The 24,439-nt window shown below is 45.5% G+C and overlaps 1 protein-coding gene across 11 annotated transcripts in view; it reads right to left on the bottom strand.

Moving 5' to 3' along the window:
• LPP (LIM domain containing preferred translocation partner in lipoma) overlaps positions 1–24,439 on the bottom strand; it is a 344,655-nt gene that overhangs the window by 267,915 nt on the left and 52,301 nt on the right. For 5 of the 11 annotated variants that reach the window (XM_030495193.1, XM_030495197.1, XM_030495189.1 and 2 more), the window contains one exon: positions 5,490–5,584. The exons of 1 other annotated variant lie outside the window; for it this stretch is intronic. The gene's annotated coding sequence lies outside the window, so the exon portion shown is untranslated. Of the gene's footprint in view, positions 1–5,489; positions 5,585–11,992; positions 12,077–24,439 lie in introns of all 11 variants that reach the window. 5 more of the 11 variants (XM_030495188.1, XM_030495186.1, XM_030495196.1 and 2 more) reach the window with 3 other exon arrangements.

Raw genomic sequence — 24,439 nt, 5'->3', positions numbered from 1 at the left:
CAATGCACATTAAAAAATTCCTTTCAGAATGCCGTTTGCTGAAAATTAATACAAACACCTGAAATCTTGCCATGCTGGCAACGGGAACTTTCTGTGTGTGTGTGTGTGTGCATGCACGCATATATGTGCACAAGCAGGTGCATGTGCATGAACACACCTTCAGTTATGTCTACACTACAACTTTTCTGGAAAATGACTGTTCTCCTAAGTGCCCTCAAAGGAAGAACAGAAACAGAGCATGCAGCACTGTCACACAGCCACATCATGCTCTTCTGCTCCAACCTCAGAGACAACCAGCACCGACACAAAAGTCTTGCAGATCTCATCCGGCCCTTCTCCTTGTCTGAGGGGCACATCATCCCCAAGGCACATAGAGCTGCATCACCTCCTGGGCTGCAGACAGCACTGGGACACAAGGCTGGGCTACCCCTACCCTTGCACTGGTTGGATGACAGTGCTATTGGTTAGGAAGAGGAGGAGGACAGTGTCTTCGGAGCCTGGAATGCAATGAGGGAATTTTAAAAGGGTGCTCAAGACAGCATCAGGACTTATCAAAATTGTTCTGCTGAGTTACTACAGTCACAACCCCGCTCCAGACCTGAGACGTTTCATTATCTCATCTTCCCACCCCAAGTGAATTTGATGAGTGATTTTAAGAAACAGAAAAAGGCTGTGACCAATTTTCAGGCCTTCTGCTTCAGCCAGTAAAACAAGAAAAAAATGCTACAACATTTCAGTCTTGTTTTTCTAAATAAAAATAATCTATAGTCCTAACTTGATAATAAATATGCTCAAAAGCTGTCCTTAAGTAAAAGCTTTTGATAACAAATTGCCTGTGCTAACTGCTATTTTACTGTTGAATTTTTTATTGTTGCTTAAGCACTGCAATTATGCTAATAAGCCTGAGAGGATGGTACACTAAAGCATTGAATGTGACAGATATAATACTCAATAAAATGTTAATCTTACCTGAAAATTGGAATCAAACAGCCTTATTAGTATTTATGGATATGGCATCTCCAACATGTTTCTTAAGAGGAATATATATATGCAATAGATATTTCGAAATATACCCTGCTATTTTTCATGCCTCCATACAATTTAATTCAAGGTGGCAATTACCACTGCTGCTAATTGCCATTCCCTTTTGGAATAAGAAAAAAGAACATCAGCATCTGGGCCATGCAAAAACTCCTGCATATTGGAGGGCTTTTCCCCTTGGCACCTCAAGGACGGCAGCTATTCATAGAGATGAGGACACCTCTCCCCAGCTCATGGCAAGGCCACTAGGCTTGGCACAGTGCAGCAGCACACAATGAAGGCACTGCTGTGCCACCCTCAGTCAGTCATCTTTTTTCCCATATCTCTACTTTTATGTGCAAGGCAGGTAGAACCAGCAAAGACTTAAGTTATTTACAGGTGCTGGAGAAATGGCTTTTGGATTTTAAGATCAGACTAAACACTAACTTATTTATTTTATTTTAAAAGTTTTTGGCTGATGCTAACAAAGACCCATCTGTTTCGCTGCAAGTTACCAGCACTGTGGGGCTGGATTTGGAGCCACTAGGTTGTCACAGAGGATCTGTCACTGAGGTGCTGCATGACTTTCCACAAGTCATATTGCATTTTGCACTGTTATTTCACCACCCAGTCCCAGTCTGCTTTCTCAACTGATAACTTTTTCTTATTTTTTTCAGGAAACAAGCTGCCTTTCACCACATGTAGGTTTCGGGGGTTTTTTTGCCAAACCTATGGGTCTCAGACCTAACCTCAGGGCTCCGCTGCCAAGCAAGTAGTCTTCAACACCTCTACTTTCTCATCTATGAAAGGGGGGGAAAAAAACAGCCTCAGAAGAGCCACATGCTTGCGACAAACTGTATTTACATCCATGACCAGGCACTATAGAAAGACCATTTCTACACAACAGACTGATACGGTTTTCAAACACTGTAGGTTAATGCTTAAATAGCAGCTGCTGGCACCCAGCTTTACTCCTCTTGCTGCCCTCACCCACAGAAGTCAATTCTGCTGACAGGATAGCAGAAACATCATAATCAGCATCATACTTTCTGACAGACAAGGAAGATTGTTGCCACTGGATGCTGCAAGCCTCCTTGGTGGCAAACATTAGGTGGGAGACATCTAGGAACTGTTCTGATGAACAGTCACAGCAGGGAAAACTGAACCATAAACCTGGGATTCTCAAAGCACCTAAAGATCACAACAAGGAACCCACAGGGCACTGCTCACAATGAACCAGGATGCAGTAGAACTTTCTTACGCATGCGTCCCAATGCACACTGGCTTACTCTCAGAGTGCAAGGATGGAAACAGGACTGCTTTGCAGGACACAAAGAATACTGCCAATTGACTGAGCTTGCACCTCAGAGAGCCAGGAGATACACCAGGGACTCCTGCTTTAAGTCAGTTGCAGCACGAGATGCCAGATGCCAAATCTTCAAGTGCAGCCAGCAAGGGAACCACTCTCAAAAAGGTGGCAGGACTCATCTCTGCCATGTTAAGTGATTCTTGTCATTATTTTCAACACTGCAGGCAAACCTAAATTGACCTTTGGCATATGATTTTCTTTTTCTAAGTAGCAGTGCTTGAATGTTAACTTTGGTCCTGATAAGTATATTTATGGGTATTCTTTGGAAATAATCTTACCCTGACCAGTCCAAAAGGTCAGAACCATAAAAAATAATAACAACAATAAAAAAAGCACAAGGCTGGAAAACCATCACTGCCATTGGCACTACACCTCAACTTATTAACCGTCCTTGCAACAAGGTGAACTGCAAGGTCTTGGATTTATTTGATTGATTGAGATCAAAAGATCCAGGGCACACAGTAAATTGTATCTTTCCATGAACACATTCTACTTTCAAGATTTGAGCAGATACTTGCAGGAAAGAAAAAAACCCCACACATAAACATGTACAAAGGTGACTTCAAAAAGGCATCCCCTTACTTCTCGCTTGACACCATCTGCATTTCCTAGAGCTATTTGAAAGTTTCTTCCACGTTCCTGTACCCCGGGACACAACAGCTTATCTCTGCTAAACAGAAGATGATAATGAACAATAAGACACTCGTATAACTCCAGGGGAGACACCAGTATTTACTGATATCAAGAATGAAAGGTAAATATTAGGGAAACCAAACAAATCCCAAAGTCCAACAGGAGGTTGAAGAACTTCCCATTGAATTTCAGGTGTCTCACTGTCCTTCTTGATTGGACCACAGAAGATGAAGCATCTGAACCCCATCCCTCTCATGATGATGGCTTAGAGGCTGCCTGAGCCCAAGATAGGTTTGTCATCTGCAGCTCCCTGGAGAGTGAGGGAGAAGCAAGGGAAATAAATGAGCAGACATCTTCAGGACATAATTTCAAGACCCCTCTGGTGAGCCAGCATTTTTGAACACAGAAAAAGCCTGCTGTGTTTGCTGTCAAGATAGGACAAAGAAACACAATGGAGAGCAGGAAAAGAACAACAACAAAAAAAAGAAGAAAAACGAAACTTCTATTTCACTGGCCCCTGGAAACAGAGAGGAAAAATAATCATTTGCTTCCTTTCTGTGTTCCATGTTACCTGTATTTTGGTCAGTATACCTGTATCAGTAGCACCTGAGAGTAAGAGTAAAGCCCTTACATGAATCATAGAAAAGATGGAAACTCCCAGGAACTTGCTACAAAGGATCCAAAATTGATACAACCTCCTGCTTTTATTACAAGTTTACATTACTGTGGTGGGTTGACCCTGTCTGAATGCCAGGTGCCCACCAAAGCTGCTCTATCACTCCTCTCCTCAGCTAGACAGGGGAGAGAAAATGTAACAAAAGACTCATAGGTCGAGACAAACATAGGGAGAGATCACTCAGCAATTACTGTCATGGGCAAAACAGACTCAACTTTGGCAAATTAGTTTAATTTATTACCAATCAAATCAGAGTAGGATAATGAGAAATAAAACCAAATCTTCAAAACACCTTCCACCCATCCCTCCCTTCTTCCAAGGCTCAACTTTACACCTGATTTTCTCTACCTCCTTCCCTCCAGCAGCACAAGGGGACAGTGAATGGAGGGTTGCGGTCAGTTCATCACATGTTGTCACTGCCACTTCTTCCTCCTCAGGGTTAGACTCCTCACACTCCTCCCCTGCTCAGAGGGGTGTCCCTCCCATGACAGGCAGCTCTTCACAAGCTTCTCCAATGTGAGTCCTTCCCAAAGGGCTGCAGTTCCTCACAATCTGCTCCAGTGTGTGTCCTTCAGGAATGGACTGCTCCAGTGTGGGTCCCCCATGAGGTCACAAGTCCTACAGCAAACCTGCTCCAGTGTGCGCTCCTCTCTCAGTGGGGCCACAGTTCCTGCCAGGACCCTGCTTCAGTGTGGGTTTTCCACACGGTCACAGCCTCCTTCCGGCATCCCCCTGCCCCAGCTTGGGGTCCTCCATCGGCTGCAGGTGGATATTTGCTCCATCATGGACCTCCATGGGCTGCAGGGGCACAGCCTGCCTCGCCATGGGCTGCAGGGGAACCGCTGCTCTGACACCTAGAGTACATCTGTTCCTCCTTCTTCCCTCACCTTGGTTTCTCCCATTCTCATTCCTCCCTCCAGCTGTAATTACTCCTGCACTGTAACTTTTTCCCCCTTCTTAAAGATGTCACCCCAGAGTCACTGCCACCATCACTGATGGGCTCAGTCTTAGCCAGCAGAGGTCCATCTCGGAGCCAGCTGACATTGGCTCCATCAGACACAGGGGAAACTTCTAGCAGCTTCTCAACAGAAGCCACCCCTGTAGTGCCCCTGCTACCAAAACCTTGCCATGCAAACCCAATACAACTACATGCCAACAGCTGTGGATTAACCTCCTTTTCCATGAGCTTACACTTCCCTCCAAAAGAACATCACCTTTCAGGTAATAGACAGTAAACACCAGTGTTAATTGCTGTTGCATCAGGTCATCCTCAGACCAGTCAGCTCCTTCTGCACAAATACACTGAGCTTTACCTTTTACTGTATCAGTTTTGAATAAGGTTAAGATGAGAATTTCACATACTCCCATTTCTAACCATTGACAGGTTAAGGAGGACTCTCCAGAAGTCATCTAGTCCGTTTCTTCGCCACGCTGAAGGATTGGTTCTCCTAAAAGCATGTCTGCTAGAGTTTTTCCATCTTGTTCTTAAACTTTTTCAATGACTGAAACTGCCTAAGCTCCTCAGGCAATCCACTCCAGTGCTCAGCTATTCTTAATGCACAAGATCATTTACCAATGTCTCTTCTAAATTTCTCTTCCTGAAGCTTAAGCTCATAATTTGTCTTATTTAGAGTGGGCAGATTCACAGTTTATTCCCTCTCCCCATGACAAGTTCACTATTTCCAAAATTTACAAGCTGAGGCATCAGTGTTATTTGCCCTCTCTTTGCCATGCTGCTTCTGCTCAAAGCATGTTCTTAATCCTGTGTCTCTGCATGCGTACTTTTCTTACCCTGAGAGAACAGGCAGCTAGGATATCGCAAGGCTGTTTCAAGAGAAGACGCTCACATCCAAAGGCTGATGCATTCAGGCACACCCAGTAATACTCTGAAACAAGAAGAAAATTTGTCTTTAGGATGGTAAGCAGAGGACCCAGTAGTAAAGAAAACCCAACAACACTGAAGCGCAATTTCTTCCACACCATTATTTAACATTCAAACAGATCTTCAAAAGTAACATCCATGAATGTAAGACACATCATGCACCACCACTCAAACTTGGCCACAATGTCTCCGACAACCACCATAAGGGTTTGATAAATCTGTGTTCTATGAATCAAAGTGCTCGCTGACTTTGAGGAAAGTTTTGCCAATGTATGAGCAATATCCAGCACATATCAAAATCAGATGGCTCTGACTCCAAAGTTTATTGACTGTGACAGAGGACAAATCTTAATTTTGCCACTGATGACTTTATTTACAGTGTCACTGAAACCCACAGAGGCAAGACTTCTAGTCTACTCTGAAATTTGTGTGTGTGTAATTATGGGACAGACCCAGAGGAGAAACGTCAGGTCTGATGAAAGACTGAGTAACCTTTGTGTTCACAACATAGGCCTTACCTCCTGACCTTCGGGATGTTTTATCTATCAAAGAAATCTTTCTCCCAAAACCAAGAGTACCACCAAGGGTTGGTGATAGTGAGGAAAGAATAAAGAAAGGATTTACATGCGCAGTGTTTGGAAACACAGAGGAGAGCTCTGAACAGCAAACATACCCAAACTTCATGAGAGAGAGAAAGCAACAAGGGAGAGCAGCAAGAACACATTTGCCATCCTACTTTTGGAGGGTCTCAGAAAAACAGAACTAGATGGTAACAGACAATTTGCCACAACAGCATCTTTCACCAGCGGATCACCTTTTGCATCACCATCTCCTCTAAATTCCTGTCTCTCCTTAGCAGGGGCTGCTGCAAGCCCCAAAGGATCAAGTGGCTTTGTTACAAATATGCCTTTTCCAAAGACTGAAGCCAAGAAACACTCATCTTGCCACCTGCTATGAAAACAAGATGCCTGTAGCACATCTAAGGATGTGCCAATGCAACAACTCAGTGTCTTCTATCTAGCATGTACCATCCACCTATCTCTTTTGCTACTTTTTTTTTAACTTTGCAATCCTCAGCTGCCCTGGGCTTTTGCTTTCCTTGGTCTTTTCCACTTTTACCAATGCTAACACTTAAAGCCAGCCCGACTGCTGCCAGCAGAAGAAGGTGACATGCTCCTATTTAGAACAGATTGGATAACAGAAGTGCTGTTTCAAGGCTAAGGAGGAATACCTGCACCAATAATGTCCCTACAGCAGCACACAGTAGCTGAGGAGACTGAGTAATAAATGCCTGTTACTGAAGATGAAGAACTTAAAGTAATCTCAAAATGTATGATGGCCAACTAGTAAAAAAGTTAAAATGCATGCCCATCTTGAAGAGTAAAAGTAGCTCCAAGGACTTCTGCAAGATCATCTGCAGCATCAGACATGCTACCTCCTAAAATACTAGAGATAAGGATGTTTAGCAAGTGATAGAGATACAAGGAGTGCTTCCACCAAGAAAATACACCCGTTCTTATATCTGAATTAAGACAGCTGTTGAAAACCATGGAGGAGCATTGAATGGCAGCCCAAAATAGGGAGCCAAAATGACTACTACATGCAATTGAAACTGCCAAGGGATTAAGTTAGGTCAAATGTAATTACACAAACTGGAACCTCGCCAGGGTACTGGCTGGTTTAAGAAAATTAAAAGAGGTGTTCAAAAGTTTCAGAGATGGAGTCCTCCTCCTGTTAATTATTTGGTGAGTCAGTCACTGAAGTCTCAGTACTCTGGGAGGCTTCTGAAAAAGGGGAAAAAATGAGGCATAAACTTGAAAGGCATTAAAAGCGATTACCAAAAGCCTTTGTTCTCCATGGCAATCCTCACTGCACTAGTGCGTGAAAGCCTTTCATGTTCACGCTGAAAAGTGGCCTTAGTTCCTTTGATACTTCTGGGAGGAAGCATTTAAATTTACAAATATCCCACTGTCAGAAGTTACAGACAACAGTCGAGGAACTTCTACATGTCCCAGCCAGGTTGTACCTAGCTCTAAACCCAGCTCTCAAGCAGGCAGAGCTCCTTCTGAAGGGAGGAATGCAAACAAGGACACATGGAAGCTCAGAGAGCTAGAGCAGTATCTACTTCTACTTGCTACTGATTTATGAAAGCCAGGTCATGTGGAAAAGGAGCTTGCAGCCATGTGGGTCCATGGCCTCCGCAGCTTCATTCAGTTTTCAGAAGATGGGGAGCATGAAAGGCAGGCAGTAGTAAGGAGACCAGAAAGGATGCTTCATGGTCTGGCAGCTGAGTGTTGCTCTGATTAAAAATTAGGTCCTGTTCATGCCTCTGCCATAAACGACCTGAGCGATAAGAGGAAATTCACATATATCAAATTTTTCCAAGATATTTATTTCTGTGCCTTTTCTGGCTAACTAAAAACACAGAAAGACCATGTCTAGAAGAGAAAAGAACTAGCTGCAATGAACTGAGATTCTCTGTTCAATCTCTAATTGAAACTTGTACTATAACCACATATAGCACTACAAAACACAAAGTGTTCTGAAAAAATAGGCCTTGTAAGTCTCAGTTTTGGCACCTGAAAGTAGTAGATGCCTTTGCTATGTCTGCATCTGAAAATCATCATTAGAGATGCACTCATGACTGTCTTTGAAGCAGTTGGATGAAACAGTAAAAGCAGTACTGAATTAGAGATTAACCTTTTCGGGTACCTTCTTCAGCCAGATGTTCAGATGATGGTTTATTTAATGCACATTAAACAAACCAGTTTTTGACTGATGTGAAAAAAAACCCCACCAAACCACCAGGCACATTGCGTGACATGGTTTCCTCTCAGAGCAACAGCGGGTGGACACAAAACCGAAGCCTCTGCCATATTGATTTCATGCACGTTTTTTTTTTTCCTTTTCAGAAAACAAGCCAGAAAAAGGCAGACATTTCACAGCACCGATTGGTGCAATTTGTGCTAATGGCCTAAGCGTAGATGCAAGCAGCAGCTTGCTTCTCTTCATGTGGAACAGTCAACAGGGACAAGTTCTGGTGGGACAACTGCTACTACGGCACACCTTGCCCCAGCCCAGCAACATCTCCCTCAGTGGCTTCGTAATGAACGGGCAAGAACTAAGAGCACAGGAGAAAGCCTGTGCTGTCTTCCAATGGTGTGCAAAAACCAGGGGCAAACAACCATGGAAAAACGTTGCGTTCTCTGCTGACGACATGCAAGCTATTGCTCTTCCAAAATGTAGTCAAATGCTCTTCCAGACAGCAAAACCACAAATGCCCTAAACCCCTCATCCCTGGCACTCCTCTGACATGGCAAGTCACTTCTTTGGAGCCCTCAGGCACCACAGAGACAGCAAGGACAAAAATTTCTTTTATGAAAAAAGAAGCAAAGCAGTATTGCAGTTCTTCCCATTCTTCCCAAACACCTTCTAACCAAGCCTCCTCTGAAGCAGCTTCGCTGCTTTAACTGGAAAGACCTGCAAAAAGAGGTTTTGACAGAAGCAGAGACCTAGCATGGGAAACCAGAGCCAAACTGGTACAAATCAGAAAAGACCATAAGCAGCAGTATTATAATATTTTTTGAATTTAAAATATTCAGCAAGGTCAACACACTTACCTTCGGGTTTGTAAATGCCTCAGGCTATATGCATCAACAGTATTATGCCAAAGGCAGCCACCTCACCCATGCTGGGTCTCTCTCGCAGAGCAACCAGCAGCTCCCAGCCCCAAGCACCCTAATTAGCAAAAGGTGGAGAGGGTGCTTAACAACGTCATTGCCCTGAACAGTGCCATGAGGATGAAAAGCTGTGCAGTGCATCACCATGGCAAGGAGTGCTCGCCTGGCTCCTCAATGCACACCATCACCAGACCACATGCAGGCACTGTTGCAAGCAAGGGGAAAGGCACAGGACTGATGCTATGGAGACCGCAAGGAATATATTTTTCAGCATGCCTACCCACACCAGGCCAACCCAGCAGAGGCTGGGGAGAGTAAGGCAGCCTAAAGGGTTTCATGCCAAAGAGGGACCCACTGCTGAGAAAAAAAGGCAGCCAAGGTGGCCAGACTGTACAGGGGGAGTCTCCCTGCAGTGGCAGCAGTGATTAACTGTTACTGATAATGGCCTCTAGTGCTTGAAATGGAGCACAAGGAAATGGCATGGAAAGGACTAATGCCAAGCAATAATAAAGATGGAGTCAGGGCTGTTGCTCAAGTAAGAAGGTTTTTTTTTGCCTAGGCTACTTCTTAGGAAAAAAAAAAAAAAAAGTTTCCATATGCAGGGACATCCTGTTCACTGTATTAAATTAAAGGGATGACTCAAGAGGGAACAGCTTTTGGTAAGCAGGGGGGGAAAAATCAATTTCAGGTTGCTATGGACAACTGGGCTGTCTCCTGTAAAACTAAACTGGATTCAGCTCTACGAACCTGAACGCTAAACGTTCCCTGAAATACAACACACACACTCTCCAAATAAATGAATACCATAAAATACAGACTTGTGTCATCTCCCAGCTTTTTTGCTGAGCTAAGGACGTGCTCAAACCTGCTAATTATTGCAAAATATAGGACTAGAATTTTGGCTCAGCAGTGGCATTCTGACTGTCAGCTCAACACCGATCACTGCCTTACAGGGAAAAGATATTTAATGGCAGGGTGGCATTCAGCAAAAGGAACCAGAGCAGTGCCCAGATTCACCTCGCTCTGGGCCCTTTCATGTGCTCTAGGCTTGCTGCAGGATCTAAAAAAAATATTCTGCTGTCCAGGCTCAGCTAGCAAGGGCCTAGGGATTTCAAGCATGTCCTGTCCTAGCTTTGTCAAGCGTGTCCTAGATAGTCCTTCGCTGTGAGGGTGATGAGGCACTGGCACAGGTTGTCCAGAGAAGCTGTGGATGCCCCATCCCTGGAAGTGTTCAAGGCCAGGTTGGACGGGGCTTGGAGCAACCTGGTCTAGTAGAAGGTGTCCCTGCCTGTGGCAGGAGGGTTGGAACTGGATGATCTTTAAGATCCCTTCCAACCCAAACCATTCTATGATTCTGTGATACTGGATGCAGGCAGTTTAACCTGTCTGGTCCTTGAATAGTCTGAATAGAAACAACATAGTCCAGCTGAGCAGCTGACATGTGGTCACCAGCAGCCAAGTAGGAACCTCACATAGACACTGGGGACAACACAGTGGCCATGGTCCGACAGCTGTACTCTCCCCGTACCTCACACTGGAATAATTTCTAACAGGTTTTAAGCACCACCCCCGCTTCCTGCAGCAAGTAAAAATACATGGGCACAGGGCTGCATCACTTCCACACCTGTGGGATCTTCTCCTTCAGCACATCCTCCATCAGCGGCCCAGAGCAGAGACCCCCTCTGCAAACCAGAGATCCCCCAGTCCTCACGCCCCCAAGAGTGAGGAGGGCAGGGAGCAATGGCAGCCCTGGAAGCCTCACCACCTCTCTGTGCCAGGCACATTAATCCCTGCAGTCCTCAGGAGCCAGGTGAACTGGGAGCTAAGGAGAGACATTTAAGAAAGCAGAGGCACAATCTGGCAAAGATTACAGCCACTGGCCAGGAGCTGCACCAGGCTTTTCACAGGTTGGAAATAACAAAATGAAATCAAGGCTGGGGGGAGCTGATTCCCCATGAAATACGGAAATCAGGCAAGAGACAACTGTGCTTCATGTGTGCTAGTACCACTGTGGCACGGCCTCTGGCACAATACCAGGCTGGAGCTGCACAGCTAGTTATGTTCCTATCATCAAATTTAGCTCAGCACCAGCCATGCAGCATCCTTCTGCATCACGGGTGGACCCAGGTGACAGACATCAGCCCATCATGGCAGTCCACTGAGAAAACAAAGGGTAAGAGCTGTATGCTGAACTCCAAACCTCCGGAGAAGAGGAGATGAGGCATCTGATTCTATACCATTCTCCAATAGCTGTTAAGCAATCAAATAAATCCATCTAGATCAATCTCTCCATGAAGATAACAGGAAACATTCCCATCCCACGATCATATAAGTCTTAATTTTATGGAGCAGTTGATGTTTTTCCAATGAAATGTACCATTAAAATGTAAGATTTTATTAGCAGAATCAATGATGTGCGCAGAGACAGTCCCTCATGGCTTTTAAAAAAATCTATGAATAATTATAAAACTGATAGCAATAGAGAACATTGTGCAATTATTATAGCTGTTTTACAGGATTCTCTACTAATGATGGCCCCTACTTCTGGTAAGGCACCTTAACGCAGTACCGCAAAAAAGAAAATAAAGGAAAAACAACAGAAGCACAGCATTCCCCTGCACTTAGAGGGTGCAAATATGCCACCTGCTTTGTGTTTATTGAATTATCTTCCCCTCACCCCCCACCCCAAGCAGTAATTCTGGAAACAGAAACACCACAACATTTACAGAAACATTTACCAGTCACCTATCTCTCTCTTCTTGTCCACCAGCTAGAGTGTTTCATTGCAATCAGGAGAGATTTACTGTCATTTAAACCTAGCAGAAATGGAAGCAACAGAGAAAGGCTGTGACCTTTCACCACCCACAAAACTCATCATGGTCCTCAACCATGCACACAGATCAGGTACATGCAGCGTCCAAAAACCCTCTGGAAGTAATACATGCAATGGAGACAGGAGTGGAGGCCTGAAACCCATTTCTCCCACAGGGCTCACTGGTTTCCCACGATAGGCAGCCATAACGCCCAACCTCCAGCCAGGGCTTTGTGGCCAGCCGAGCATGGCTGCCCTCCAGCATTCCATCCAGCACTAGCTATGGAGCTGGAGTGGTTGGGATGCATACAGGAACTCAACTGCAAGTCCAGCACCACAAGCACTCACTATCCTCACCTCCCACAGGATGCTATGAGCATACATAATCCTCACATTTGCCAGTCTCCTGCTCTCAACTGGTAGCTATCATCCACATCAATGCCATCATAAAGCGCTCAGTCAAAACATCAAGGCACCCTAAATCCAATGCTTACCAAGCCCACTGTCCAACTTCTCAGGGAGCTCTGGCAAATGTGCAAGGAGAACCATTAAGTCTCATCTATTGCAAAGTGTTAGAAGAATGCACTTATGCAAAGTGGTGCCAAAAAACCCAACACCTGCCGGTTCTACCCCAAATATTTTGCCTAGCACCTGTACCTATCTATTCACAAGAATGTAAGGTCCACTCACAGGGAAAAATAATATGTCTACTCCACCTTTAAAGATTAGCTTTAAACAACCTCTGGATGCGTGTGGGGATGGATGATGGAAGAGTAACAAGAATACTCAACAAATGTTTTCATTAGCATAGATTTGCCATTCATTTCTCTCTTTTCTACCATCAAACTCCTCTATTATCCTCACTAGATAATTTACACTGCTTGTTGTAAAGTACAGTCTCCAAGAACAGAGACAGCACACACGTGATAATTCAAAAGTTCAAAGAGCTGAGCCACACATGACCTGCAAGCAGATTGTTGCTATTTCCTCGCATGTTTAAAAGGGCTTTGCCTTCATGCAATGCTAGAACTTGTCATCATGAAACAACCTCCTATTACAACATGGCCCAGAGGAGCTACTATTTCGGGTCCTAATAACGTGCTTGGTTTTACAGGAAAGCAAGAAGGCAAGCAACACGGAACAACCCAGCTGTCAAGTAGAGAAACAGATGGGATCCTCACAAAGCTACACAGATTGCCTTAGTCAAGTGCTGTCACAGCCTATCCTCGAGATGGGAAAGCACGGTGCAGGAGCTAGATGAAAGGAGCTTGTGAAATTAAGTAGCATCATCACCTCCACAAGGCCTGGGAAGAGACAATAGAGAACTGCTTTCCAGGCACTCTGATCCCAAGGCAATAAAACATGACTCAAAGTTGTTAGGTTGATTTTTTCCATTTGCCTTTTGGCTGAGTGAGAATTGCCCAAATCTCCCACCTGTTTGGCCCCCACAAAACACAGAGAGCATCCATGGAAAGATGCACCAGGAACCACAGGTCACATCTGTGGTCTAAAGCTCTCAATTCAGAAGTGAGCACAAACAAGGGGAGGTGTCCCTGCTAGCATGGCCGTGCTGGCAGGCAGGCCACCCATGTGCAGGCAGCACCTTGGCTTCCAGTCCACAATTTGGCTTCCAAACAACCTAGGAACCCCCAACACCTGCCATGGCGGTTCAGCTCCTGTGTCACTGAAGGAGGTGCCTTTTCACAACACAAGTCAGTGGCAAACCAGGAGAGGTGATGGACTGGTCTGACCTTCCTCATTCAAACTCTCTAATAAATGATGCTAAATCAAAGCTAACAAATCAGTGCTTTGGAAACCCAGGCAAGCCTGGAGATATCAGGGCCCACATCTGGCAAATACAAGGCCTGTACTTTGTACCTACAGTCCAAGCAGTTAAAGCAGCCCTGAGCATAGCCGGCCATTCATGCCCATAGTTATTCAAACAACGAAGGCTGCACACAGAGGGAAGGCTGAAGCCAGATTATGAATGAAGAACCAGGATCGATTCCTTTACCTATCCTCTGCCTCCCACTAACTGGAAGATGCTATTCAGGGAAAATATAATTTAAAGGTGGACGCTAATGATGCAGCAGATTGATTTTTAGGACAAGAAAATAGATGTAATTACAGTCTACCTGCTTGCAGCTTGCCGAGTCATAGCAAGGTTCAGGACAACCTGGCCTCCTCTCCCCTTCCTCACCAAGCCCCTTTCCTTCCTCTGTCCCCCACCAAAGAAAGAAAAAACCCTCATAGAAAAGAAATTCCTTTACACAAGGCAATTAAGTGTTGCCCAGAGCCAGCTCAGTGCTGGCTTCCCTCTCTCTCTAAAACAGAGCCTGAATTAATGAATGTGCAGAGGGTCCACTTTCCAGGGAAAAGCAGATTCCGAGCTCACAGCTGGGAGGAATGCATTGTATGTCTGGTATTCACTCTGTGCCCTCTTTTCCTCTTCCTTCTTTTGGCCGTATAAGGAGCTGAACACAGCAGGCCAGGCTGCAGAGTGCAGTGCTGCATGCTCAGCAACGTCAGACTTCTGACTTTGTTTGTCTTTACTGGAAATCCAATCAATTCACCTAGGAAAAAGGCTAGTGCATACAGCACAGAGCGTCAGGCGCAGACATCACGCTCCTGAGATGCAGGATAAAAAGAGGAGTAAGCTGAACTAGACCAGCCCAGCAAGTGCTCCTGCAGAGATGCAAGCACATGTGAACAGGCAATAATTTTCTTAATCACACTGGAGGGAAGGGGGGTGCTAACCTAAAAGCTCGAGGCTATTGCAGCTACAGTCCCAAAGGGTTATTACCCAGGTTAGCAGCATTCAAGTCATATCTGCACAGGAAATAAAAGGCAACCTGGCCTTCACTGCATTCACCTAAGACCAGGAGTATTATGTGCCCTCAGCTGCAGAGAAATACATCCTCTCTAACATGTACAGGTTATAAACAAGAGCATGGGACTGCGCTTTAGAGATGTAAATCACCGGAAATTTTTCCTAAAGTCCTCACAACCTCCAAGTTCAAGTGTATTGCAGCCATTTCAACAGCAGACTGGGATTTCCATACACCTCCCCCAATGCAATTACAATACTACAATCTAAAAAATAAAAGCTTTTTGCCATTAATGCTTCTTCTGTAAACAAAAGACTATTCCTGCAGGCACCCAGGACTTTTCAGGAGCAAAAAGGGGAAGAGAAAGACATACTCTTCCACCAATGGCTGGAAATTCTGGATCACCAATACCCAGGAAGAATCTGCATCGATTCCCCTTTTTCAGCCCTGTTTGGCATCAGTAAAGCAGTTCTCATTTCATTCCATAGGAGAATGGTGACAACAGCTACAGAGATGGGGAAACAAACGTGAGATCAATCACCATTGGAGCATGGCAAACAGTCCCAGGAAAGAAGGAAGCCCATAGACACACTAACAACATCCAGACTGTCTCCAGTTCAGTCCTGGCTTTTCCTCCCATAGAGAAGACATGCAAAGATCTGCACAACTATCTATGGTGTCCCTAACCCTCAGTTACATCAGAGAAATGTGCTTCTTGTCTGCTTTCTGCAGCCAGGCATCAGGGTCCCAAGCAAGGCCATGATAGAACTGGCCAGGAAAATGGGGAAACTAAAAGAAAGCAGCAACTTGGCCCACTTCCCCAAGGGTGCTGCCTTTGACCCAGGCTGATTCCCAATGCCCTGAAGGATGATGCAAATCCTCCATAACAGGCAGGTTTGCAGTCTTCTGCCCCATATACAGTCTCAGTCCAATGTCTAAAATATAAAGATTTACTTGATCCCGACACAGGAGGTTTGGTCTTTCTCCCAGTTTTACTTTGTTCTTTTGCCAGTAGCTGTTAGCACTGAAATAATTCTTCACACACACAGAAGCATCCAGTCTGCCTTGGATCTTAGGTCACTGGCCTCCAGAGTCCTATCTAGCAAGAAGCCCCATGCTGTGAATTACCAACCTCACACTTGGCCCCGGGACCACAGCAGCAGGCAGCAGCTCATGAGCAACCCAAACCCACCCAGTTACGCTGTCCTGTCCTCCCACCTCTGCCAAGCATGTCAAGTTCCATCGCCTTCCCAGCTCCTCTGGGCTGTCTTCTCCCTGGAGGTTCAGTTCCACCTCCTGCAGCTGCCTGCTCCCTACCCTCCACCTGTGCAGAGCTGTTTGCATCAGGGAACGGAAAAGACACTGGCCAGAAATCTCTTCATGACATCCAAATACAGCCTTCACCTGTTGTATTCAGATGGAGTCAGGGATGTCCTGAAGCATCCAGTGAAGTGACATGGAGAAACACAGCTGAAACTCAGCTGGGGGAGGGGAAGATTTCTAGCCTCATTAATAACAGCCTGAAATTAAAAGCGGATCTTGTAGTGCAGCTGCAATTCCAGCTACCCCGCTGCTTGTGTTAACAGTGTGGCTTTATTATGGTCAGGGATTAAAAACAGCTCCAACAATTAAAGGAGAAAAGGAAGGGGGGGCGGGGGGAAGACCAAAAGAAAGAACCAATAGCAACAAGAGTCAGTAAAATAAAAAATTCCTGTGGGCTGGAATGATTAAAAAAAAAAAAAAAATTGTGTGGCATGAGAAGCAGGAGTGAATGCTTCCTTCTCCACTGCCAACAAGGCCATGTATGCCCCTGCCAAATATTTACGTCCCCTACCCGCAGGAAGCTACCTTGTGCCCTGCAGCTCAGCACCAGCCACCATCAGTCCCCCATGGGATGTCACCTCCTGCCCCAGAGTAGGTGCTCTGCAACTACCCTGCTCCAAGTAGATGGCTTGGAAACTTTCCTCACTCCCACTGCCTGAATGTTACAGCATTAAGGGAAAAAAAAAAAAAAAAAAAGGAGAGGGAGAGGGAGAAGAAAAAGAATCTTGCAGTAAATAACTAATATGCCTGGAACTTCTCAGGAGGCACCAGTCCTTGCCGAGCAGCCAGAGGAGGTGGAGGGGTGAGAGGTGGGGAGGATCAGCAGACCCATGCAGCTGCTCACAAGACCAGAGCAAAAGCATGCCTGCGTTTCTTGGAGGTGAGCTAGTTGCACATTGGTTCCCAAAAAGGCAACTCACTCTGTGGGCCTCAGCACCTGCCCACAGCAGCCCTGCTCTCAGCCAGGATGAGGACAAGATGAGGAGCTAGCGGTAAGCCTTGGTTTGTTGTGTCTCTATACAAAAGTCATTGCCTTTGAGGGCTTGGTCAGTAATATTGAGATTTGAAACTACTTTCTCCTCTTTATAAGAATTAAAAGCAATAAATTCATGAGAAAAAGGAAAACTATCTCCCTTCTCTTTTCCCCCCTTCCTGATACAGAACATGTCTCTCTTTCTTTTCTTTCAAGTAATGGCAGCTCACCAACAGGGACAAATCTCTGCAGCCGAACCACTGACTAGACTCAGGTTTGGCAATCAGCTGGGCTGCAAGCCCAGCCCGTCCCAAAGGGAGAGACCTCCAGACCCCCACAGGAATATGGGGACCAGGGGCTATGCAGTGACCTCAAAAGTCCTGGGAAGCAGTTTGCAAAATTTCTGTGTGAGCAGGAGAGAAAATAAAACAAAATTAAAAACAAAGAATCATCTCCATGCATGCACATGAGTCAAGAAACAGAATGGGAGCAGGCAAAATAGACGCTTGGAAACAGAATGGGAGCAGGCAAAATAGATGCTTGAAGCTCATTCTCCAGGATGAGTGATTCTTCAAGCCCCAAATTCCCAAGAAGAGGCAGCCCCCAACCCAGGGAAGGCAAAGAGTCCACCCTGACGCCCATGCAGGACCTCCCACCGTCTCAGCACACACAGCAGGACTCACTGCTCCCCTCTGGTTTTGGGGGCACAGAGGCAGGAAGTCCATATTCAGCAAGGAAGTGATGATCTTTCACTCTGTGTTTACTATGACTGCCATAATAATTGCCATGGTTTTAAGCCTTTCATCTCCATTGAGATGGGAAAAAAACTAAAGGTGACATTTCTAGGGAAATGACCTATGTTCACTGCAATGCCACTGAGGACCACAAGTCCCTTAAGGGCCAAAAATATTACACACGAGGCTTGCACTTGCTTTTTCTCAACAGTGTTTTTCCTCTCTGCCCTCAAAGATTTGTAGCCAGTTTCTCAGAAACTTTGGAGTTTGCGATTTCTTTTATTTCACTGTTGCTTTTGCCTTCAAACAAGAAAAGAAAGCAAGAGCAGCCACAGCACTGTGGGAAGGCAGGAGTTTCCTCTCAGCCAAACAGCCACACCTACAGCACTTCAACCACTACAGAAGGCTTGACCTTCAAAATCAACCCAAACCTGGCCTATCAAACAAAACCACCTTCTTTGCACTACATGGATATAAACACAAGGACCAGAGGACATGAGCAGAGATATGCTGAGCAACACATTCCTGCAGCTATCACAGAGCTGCAATGCTCCCGAGCCAACCTCCCAACACAGCAGTGGTCATCTGCACTCAAGAGACCCAGATTGTTCCAGTGTTTCCCATGGGGACATACAGAGCAAATTTGGTCCTCATGGGTGCAGCCCCTCAGCAGTAAAAGCAACACTGGGATCACTGAACAGATCTGAGCCCCATTCTTGTTCTGGGATGGAAGCAGAATCATTTTCCATAAGGGATCAAAGCTCCATTAGTAGGGATGTGACTGTTAGTTGATCAAAAAAGTCTTTGCCATTTCTGGAGACAGAATAGTGGATTCAGGTAAATTCTTGCTGCTGTAATGAAGGATGATAATGCCCTGCCCAAATGAAGAAGATCCATCGTTATATGACAATGCATGTGTCTAGACAGCTGCTCTCAAAAGCCTGCCAAAAACATTTCACACTGCTCGTTTTCGTAAGCTCAGAAACTCCTAGCCAGGCTGTGCAAACCCTTTATAATTCCCTTCACTGTAGGGCTATGAAGGGCTTCAACAGAATTTTACTTGAAGCCGTGTCTGCAAAAATATCACAGCTAAGGTGGCAAGTCCCCAGCAACCACACAGCTGTCTGCACTATGTCCAGGGCTGGCTTGATAGCATAAGAAAACCAAAACCTCCTTACTTTTTCCAAGCAGAAGCCTGTGGTACTTCAAAAAACATTTACATTAAAACTAATAAACCCCACAATACACTTTCTTTCTCAGACACCAGAGCACTTTCTAAATACCAAGGTGACTGTGACCAAAAGTCACCATGGCTTAACAAATTTGGGTGAAGTGACTTCTCAGCGGTTTTAGCTAAAGGGCTTTGCCTCACATTTGCAGCAGACAAGGAGCACACACGGTCACCACAACTCGGTCAACATTCAGCTATGATGACGAACCACCTCCCTGCAGCCTCAGAGCCCACGAAGTGAAGCATTATCCCCATTTTGCAGACAGGACAAATGGAAGCTCAAGAACAAACCACACACACACACAAAAAAACAAACTCACCCAGCCAGAGAGGTGAAGTTTGGAGCCGTGCTGCCCCATCACATTCCTGGATGGAAAAAGGGGATGCTTGAAGGATGAGGGATGATGGCAGCACCAGGCACAGCCTGGCAGGAGGTAAATGGGCTGGGGCTTATGGAAAGCACATGGGACCAAGAGGAGCTTAGCAAGTGCCAGCCAGCAAGGAAGATCCTGGGGCCATAAGGCAAAAAAAGAGCAAAAAAATGGACAATTTGACCCTGTCCTTACAAATAGATGCTATAGACTTTATCCCACATAGGACAACTGCACTGAGAAAGACTGCCCCTCTTGCCCCAGAATTTGTGACCCTCTATGTCACAGCTTTTTGGGTGCAAGTAACGTCCATGCCTGCACAGGCAGATGGGGATGAACGCTATGACTGGTACCAAGCTGGGCTGATCTTTCTCTTAAAAAACTGTTTCCAACTCCAGCACAAGAATGCCCACAAGCTCAGACATCCCAAATGGCAAAAATCAGGCAAGTGCTGAGTACTGCCCTCCTTAGAGACTTCAGCAACAAACATCTTAGTAAAATCACAATGGGTCACCTGCATGTACTCCTCCAAAAATGTATTTGGCTCAAACCTGCTCCTCCCTGATCTCCTCTGACGTAAGTCTGTATTTCTCCATTAATAGCTGAGGTGCTGCTGACACCCTGTGCAGGAGGGTGTTCCCCTTTCAGAGCTTATCTCCTTCCAGAGCTTCAAAGTCTCAGTGAAATAACCAGCTGCAGCTCAGGGTAGAAATCAACACTGGGACCAGCAGCTCTCATGAACTACAATAGCACTAGAATTTCCCTCAGTGTTACCGGAATTTATAGGGTTAGACATGCTAATATATCCAACCCACCAAGGACTGAAACTTTGTACCTATACAGTGCAAGAATATGTTCACTGAAAATGTCATAACACATGTACAATAAACTATGATTGCATTTTCAGAGAAGGAAATCAAGGCACCTATAGCAGCAGAAAGTTGTTAGAGAGACAACGTACTACAATCAAGGAAAAAAAAACTCTGGTTTGCCCCATTTTACAGCCTATCACAGACACATGCTCCCAAGCACCCAAGTCTTTCCTCACTAACTGAGGAACCAACCACCCTTCTGGGGTAACACCTCAATCTTTGGGTTTTGTTCCCATTTTAGCATGTCTCCAACACTGAAGAGAGTACCTGATCAGAAAAGCACCCAACATCACTGCTGGTCTTCCAAGGTTGGATTTACTACAGCAAGGCCTAGGAAAGAGGATCTGCCTAGCCTGGAGGCCAGAGGTCCAAAACTCAAGCCAAAAAGTAACTCATTCCCTTTCCTAACAAACTGTGTTTTCAGCTGGAAGTCGCTTGGCTGCCTTCCTACCAGAGGATGCAGCAGGTCAAGACAAGGGTTCATTCCCGGCCAGGCCAAGCAGGGACATGAAACACAAGAACAGACACACATTGCAAACATGGGCTGAAACATCAGGGGGACTGCATCTGCTGGGCTGTCCTCGGACAGCAAGGGACGCTCCTGGCCAGGGCTGCCAGGCTCCAGGAGGCACCAACCCGCAGTAGAGCAAGAATAGGAGAAGTACTGAGGCACAGGGAAAAGTAGCCAAGGCAAGTCTACAGGCACCCAGCTGCACTGCACCTGCCTCGTGAATACCTTTGGTTTCTTGTTTCTGTGAAAATCAAATACGGTGGCATTCTATAAGAAAAATGTCACTTAAACTCCTTATTAAAGGTAATTTCCTCTCCCACCCCTTTTCATTAGCAACATTCAAGCATTCATCAAATGATCCTGCTATTTCCAGGCAAAATGTTAGTCTTCTTATGAAGAACCTATATATTAGCACCGTCTATTGTTATAAATGTAAAAAGTTCTACCGAAAAATCAATTCAGAAGCAGTGTACCATCCATCTGAACAGGAATTTACCTTAAATAAACCTCACACACAGGGAAACCCATAAGTGCTTGGGGAAAAATGTTCACATGGGGAAAAGATGCAGCAGCAGTCACATTACTTTTACCTTCTAGGCAGTAGCTTTCCACTTAAATACTATACAGTGCACCTGCTTATTATTCTTATTACACAATATCACATTTAAGTCCATGCTGTAAGCATCCCACTCATCGCAAAAAGACTTCAGGAAGGGGAGGAGAAAAAAAACCAAAAACCCAACCGAACAACAAAAAACATTAAAGGAAAGTAATCTATAGTAGCACATTACACCACACCAATTTCAAGCAGGCTGTCATTCTGATCACGCCAGATGGCATTTTGACTCCAACAGTATCCTTTGGTGAAACATCCTTTTTACAGCATTATTCTTTCTACGCAGAGCCCTTTTGAAATGAATGGTACAAATTCTCCTAGTAATTTCAAAAGGACTGTGTTGCTCAGAGCACTTGAACTTTTCACATCATCTTTTCCAATAACTTGCAAAGCAGCAAGTCCAAAACAGGCCATCTTTAAGGAAAGAATTAAAAATACATAAATAAGCACCTGCCTTGGGAAGGAACTACAGAACAGGGCTGTGAATCCCAACTCAAGGGAGCCTTACGTGCCATTCCAGATCCAGGCCAACTCAGAAAATCACTTAAGTACCTGATTAATATGCGCTTAAGTTGCTTTGACTTCCGTAGGACTTAAGCCTATGCTTACGTGCTTTCCTGTACAGAAATACTCTCTTAAACCAGATCCTGTTTTGTAGGGAAGCTGCATACACACACATGCAGCTCATGCCCTCAGGAAAGCTCTGGCTCCCCAGCCTAGCTGCAAATTAGACTGCCTTAATTTTTTGGTCTATAGGCAGGCACGGTGTTTCACCCAGAGCTTAAAATAACCGCTCTGAGTTTTGGAAGTGCTTTAACTGGGACAGAGACTTTATGAAGGGTCAGCTCTAGGTTTTAGACTTGGTAAGTGATGCAAAGGCTGATGAGAGACGCTACAACACAACCGAGTTGCAGATCTGTCCAAGAAGAGAACTGTCCCCCGGGCTCAGTTACATCTGCTCTGGAACACACTGTGGACCAGCCCTGGGCTGTGCACACCCAGCAGGTACCAGGAGGAACTTCCACTGGTCCCTTCAGAGCCACCACTTTGCCTAGTGGGGTATGGGTTATGGCTCACAACACCACAGGGTTTTGTCCACATGTACAAACCCACAGCCAAAAAGCTCTCAGCTTCAAATGGGACACCACATTTCAACACCTCTCCATGCTACCCATGAGGAAGAAAACCATTTCCTCCCAGCCTTCCACCACAGAAAAACACTATATGAGGACCCCACTGGCATCCCTTTCCTCCCAGGATGCTCCATGCCAAACCCAGCAAGCTCTTGGATTCCCAGGCTGGACATTCCCAATTCACTGTGCCACAGAGTAGAAGGGTTATGGTGCAATGCTGCAACCAACTGCTCACAAAGGACCATGGTTACTGGCCCACATTATGTTTGCAGCCAGCACCATGCAACTCAACATATCTGCTAGTACTGCTAGTGCAGCACTGTCTCACATAGGCAACCATAGAGCCAAGAGCACGGAAGGATGCAACAATGACAGAAAGCACTCTTTTAGTCATGCCCAGCAAGGTGGGCTGATGGATTACAGCAATAACCAAAAGGCATCTGAACCAGCCTTATCATCAAGGAGCTCTTGTGTTTCAAAATAGAACCTCAGCCAAAAAAAGCCCCTTTGCCCAACCCCTCCTCTTATGAGATAATCTCTTGCTATTACAGTTAATTGCAAGCACATTATTCCTACAGCTTCTCTGACAGAAAGGAAGTCCTACTAGGTAGGAGCTTGGTTTTTCCCATTTTGCCCATTCTCAAGGCAGTGCAATAAATTATTACTATATATGTCGGCTTTGCAGACAACTAAAGCACTCATGCTGAGTGCCTGCGCAGGGGCATGCTGTTTCTCAGTGTGATCTGAAATAGCCAAGATATTAAAAATCCCACAAAGAAATGAGTTTCTAATGGAAAAATTGATGGGCCAGATGTTGACACTGATGATGATTTTGCTAGCTGGGGGCAGAGCCCAAACCCCTCTAGGTTAGAGGGCCTCACCCTTCCCCATTCCTCAATGACCCACATTACAGTCTAGTTGTTTCCACATCCACCCACCCCTTGGGTTACTCACCCAGAAGGGTGATGCACACTATCCTTTCCAAGCCCTAGCCCTTCCTCTGCATTAATCATCACTCCCAAAGCACGTGGATAAAGGTGATCAGCCCTCCAGTGCTGAAGTTGGCATGGGAGAAGAAACACTTCACCATAAGACATCAAATGTTGCATCGAGGTTTTGGATTCCACTGGCTCGAAGGCTCCACACAACCCTCCATTTGGGGAAGACCCAACTGAACAAAACCCAACTCTACTTGGACACTCTGTTCAGCAGTGCAAGATGACTTCATTTTACCTCTTAAAATCCCTCTCTTTCTTCTGGATGCCACCCAGGAAAGATATTACAAGAAATCACTGTGGATTCAAGATCTCAAGGTCTTAAGATCAAGCCCTTTGCCAGGCAGCAGGAAAGGATCAGGACAGCAAAACACACACTCCCAGTAGACCTACGACTTCTCTGTGCCTGGGACTGGTGTCCAATTTAAACCCACACTGGCCATTTTAAACTACTTATCCCCACACGACAAAACAGGCTCCAGGAGGCAACACAGCTGCCTGATCCGTCAGCTCTGTACCCAAAGCCAAGATCAAAGGTGTTGGTTACCAGGGCTGCCGCATGGAGGGCACCAAGCGACATTGTTCCCTGCTGCAACACAAATTTCAGGGCTTTTTCGCCCCACCCCAGGACATCCTGCACCCTGTGCAATTGGATCCTGTATCTCCTGTAGCAAGGGGGCTTGCAGAGCCTGACTGAAGTCTCAACCTGCACTCCCACACAGAGAGGCATGTGAATTTGAACTGGAGGGTCCCTGTGCAAGTCTTGTGCTGAATACGAAA

Source organism: Strigops habroptila, chromosome 8, assembly GCF_004027225.2.
Source record: "Strigops habroptila isolate Jane chromosome 8, bStrHab1.2.pri, whole genome shotgun sequence".
Taxonomy (NCBI): Eukaryota; Metazoa; Chordata; class Aves; order Psittaciformes; family Psittacidae; genus Strigops; species Strigops habroptila.
This window is presented reverse-complemented; position numbering and strand designations above follow the sequence as displayed.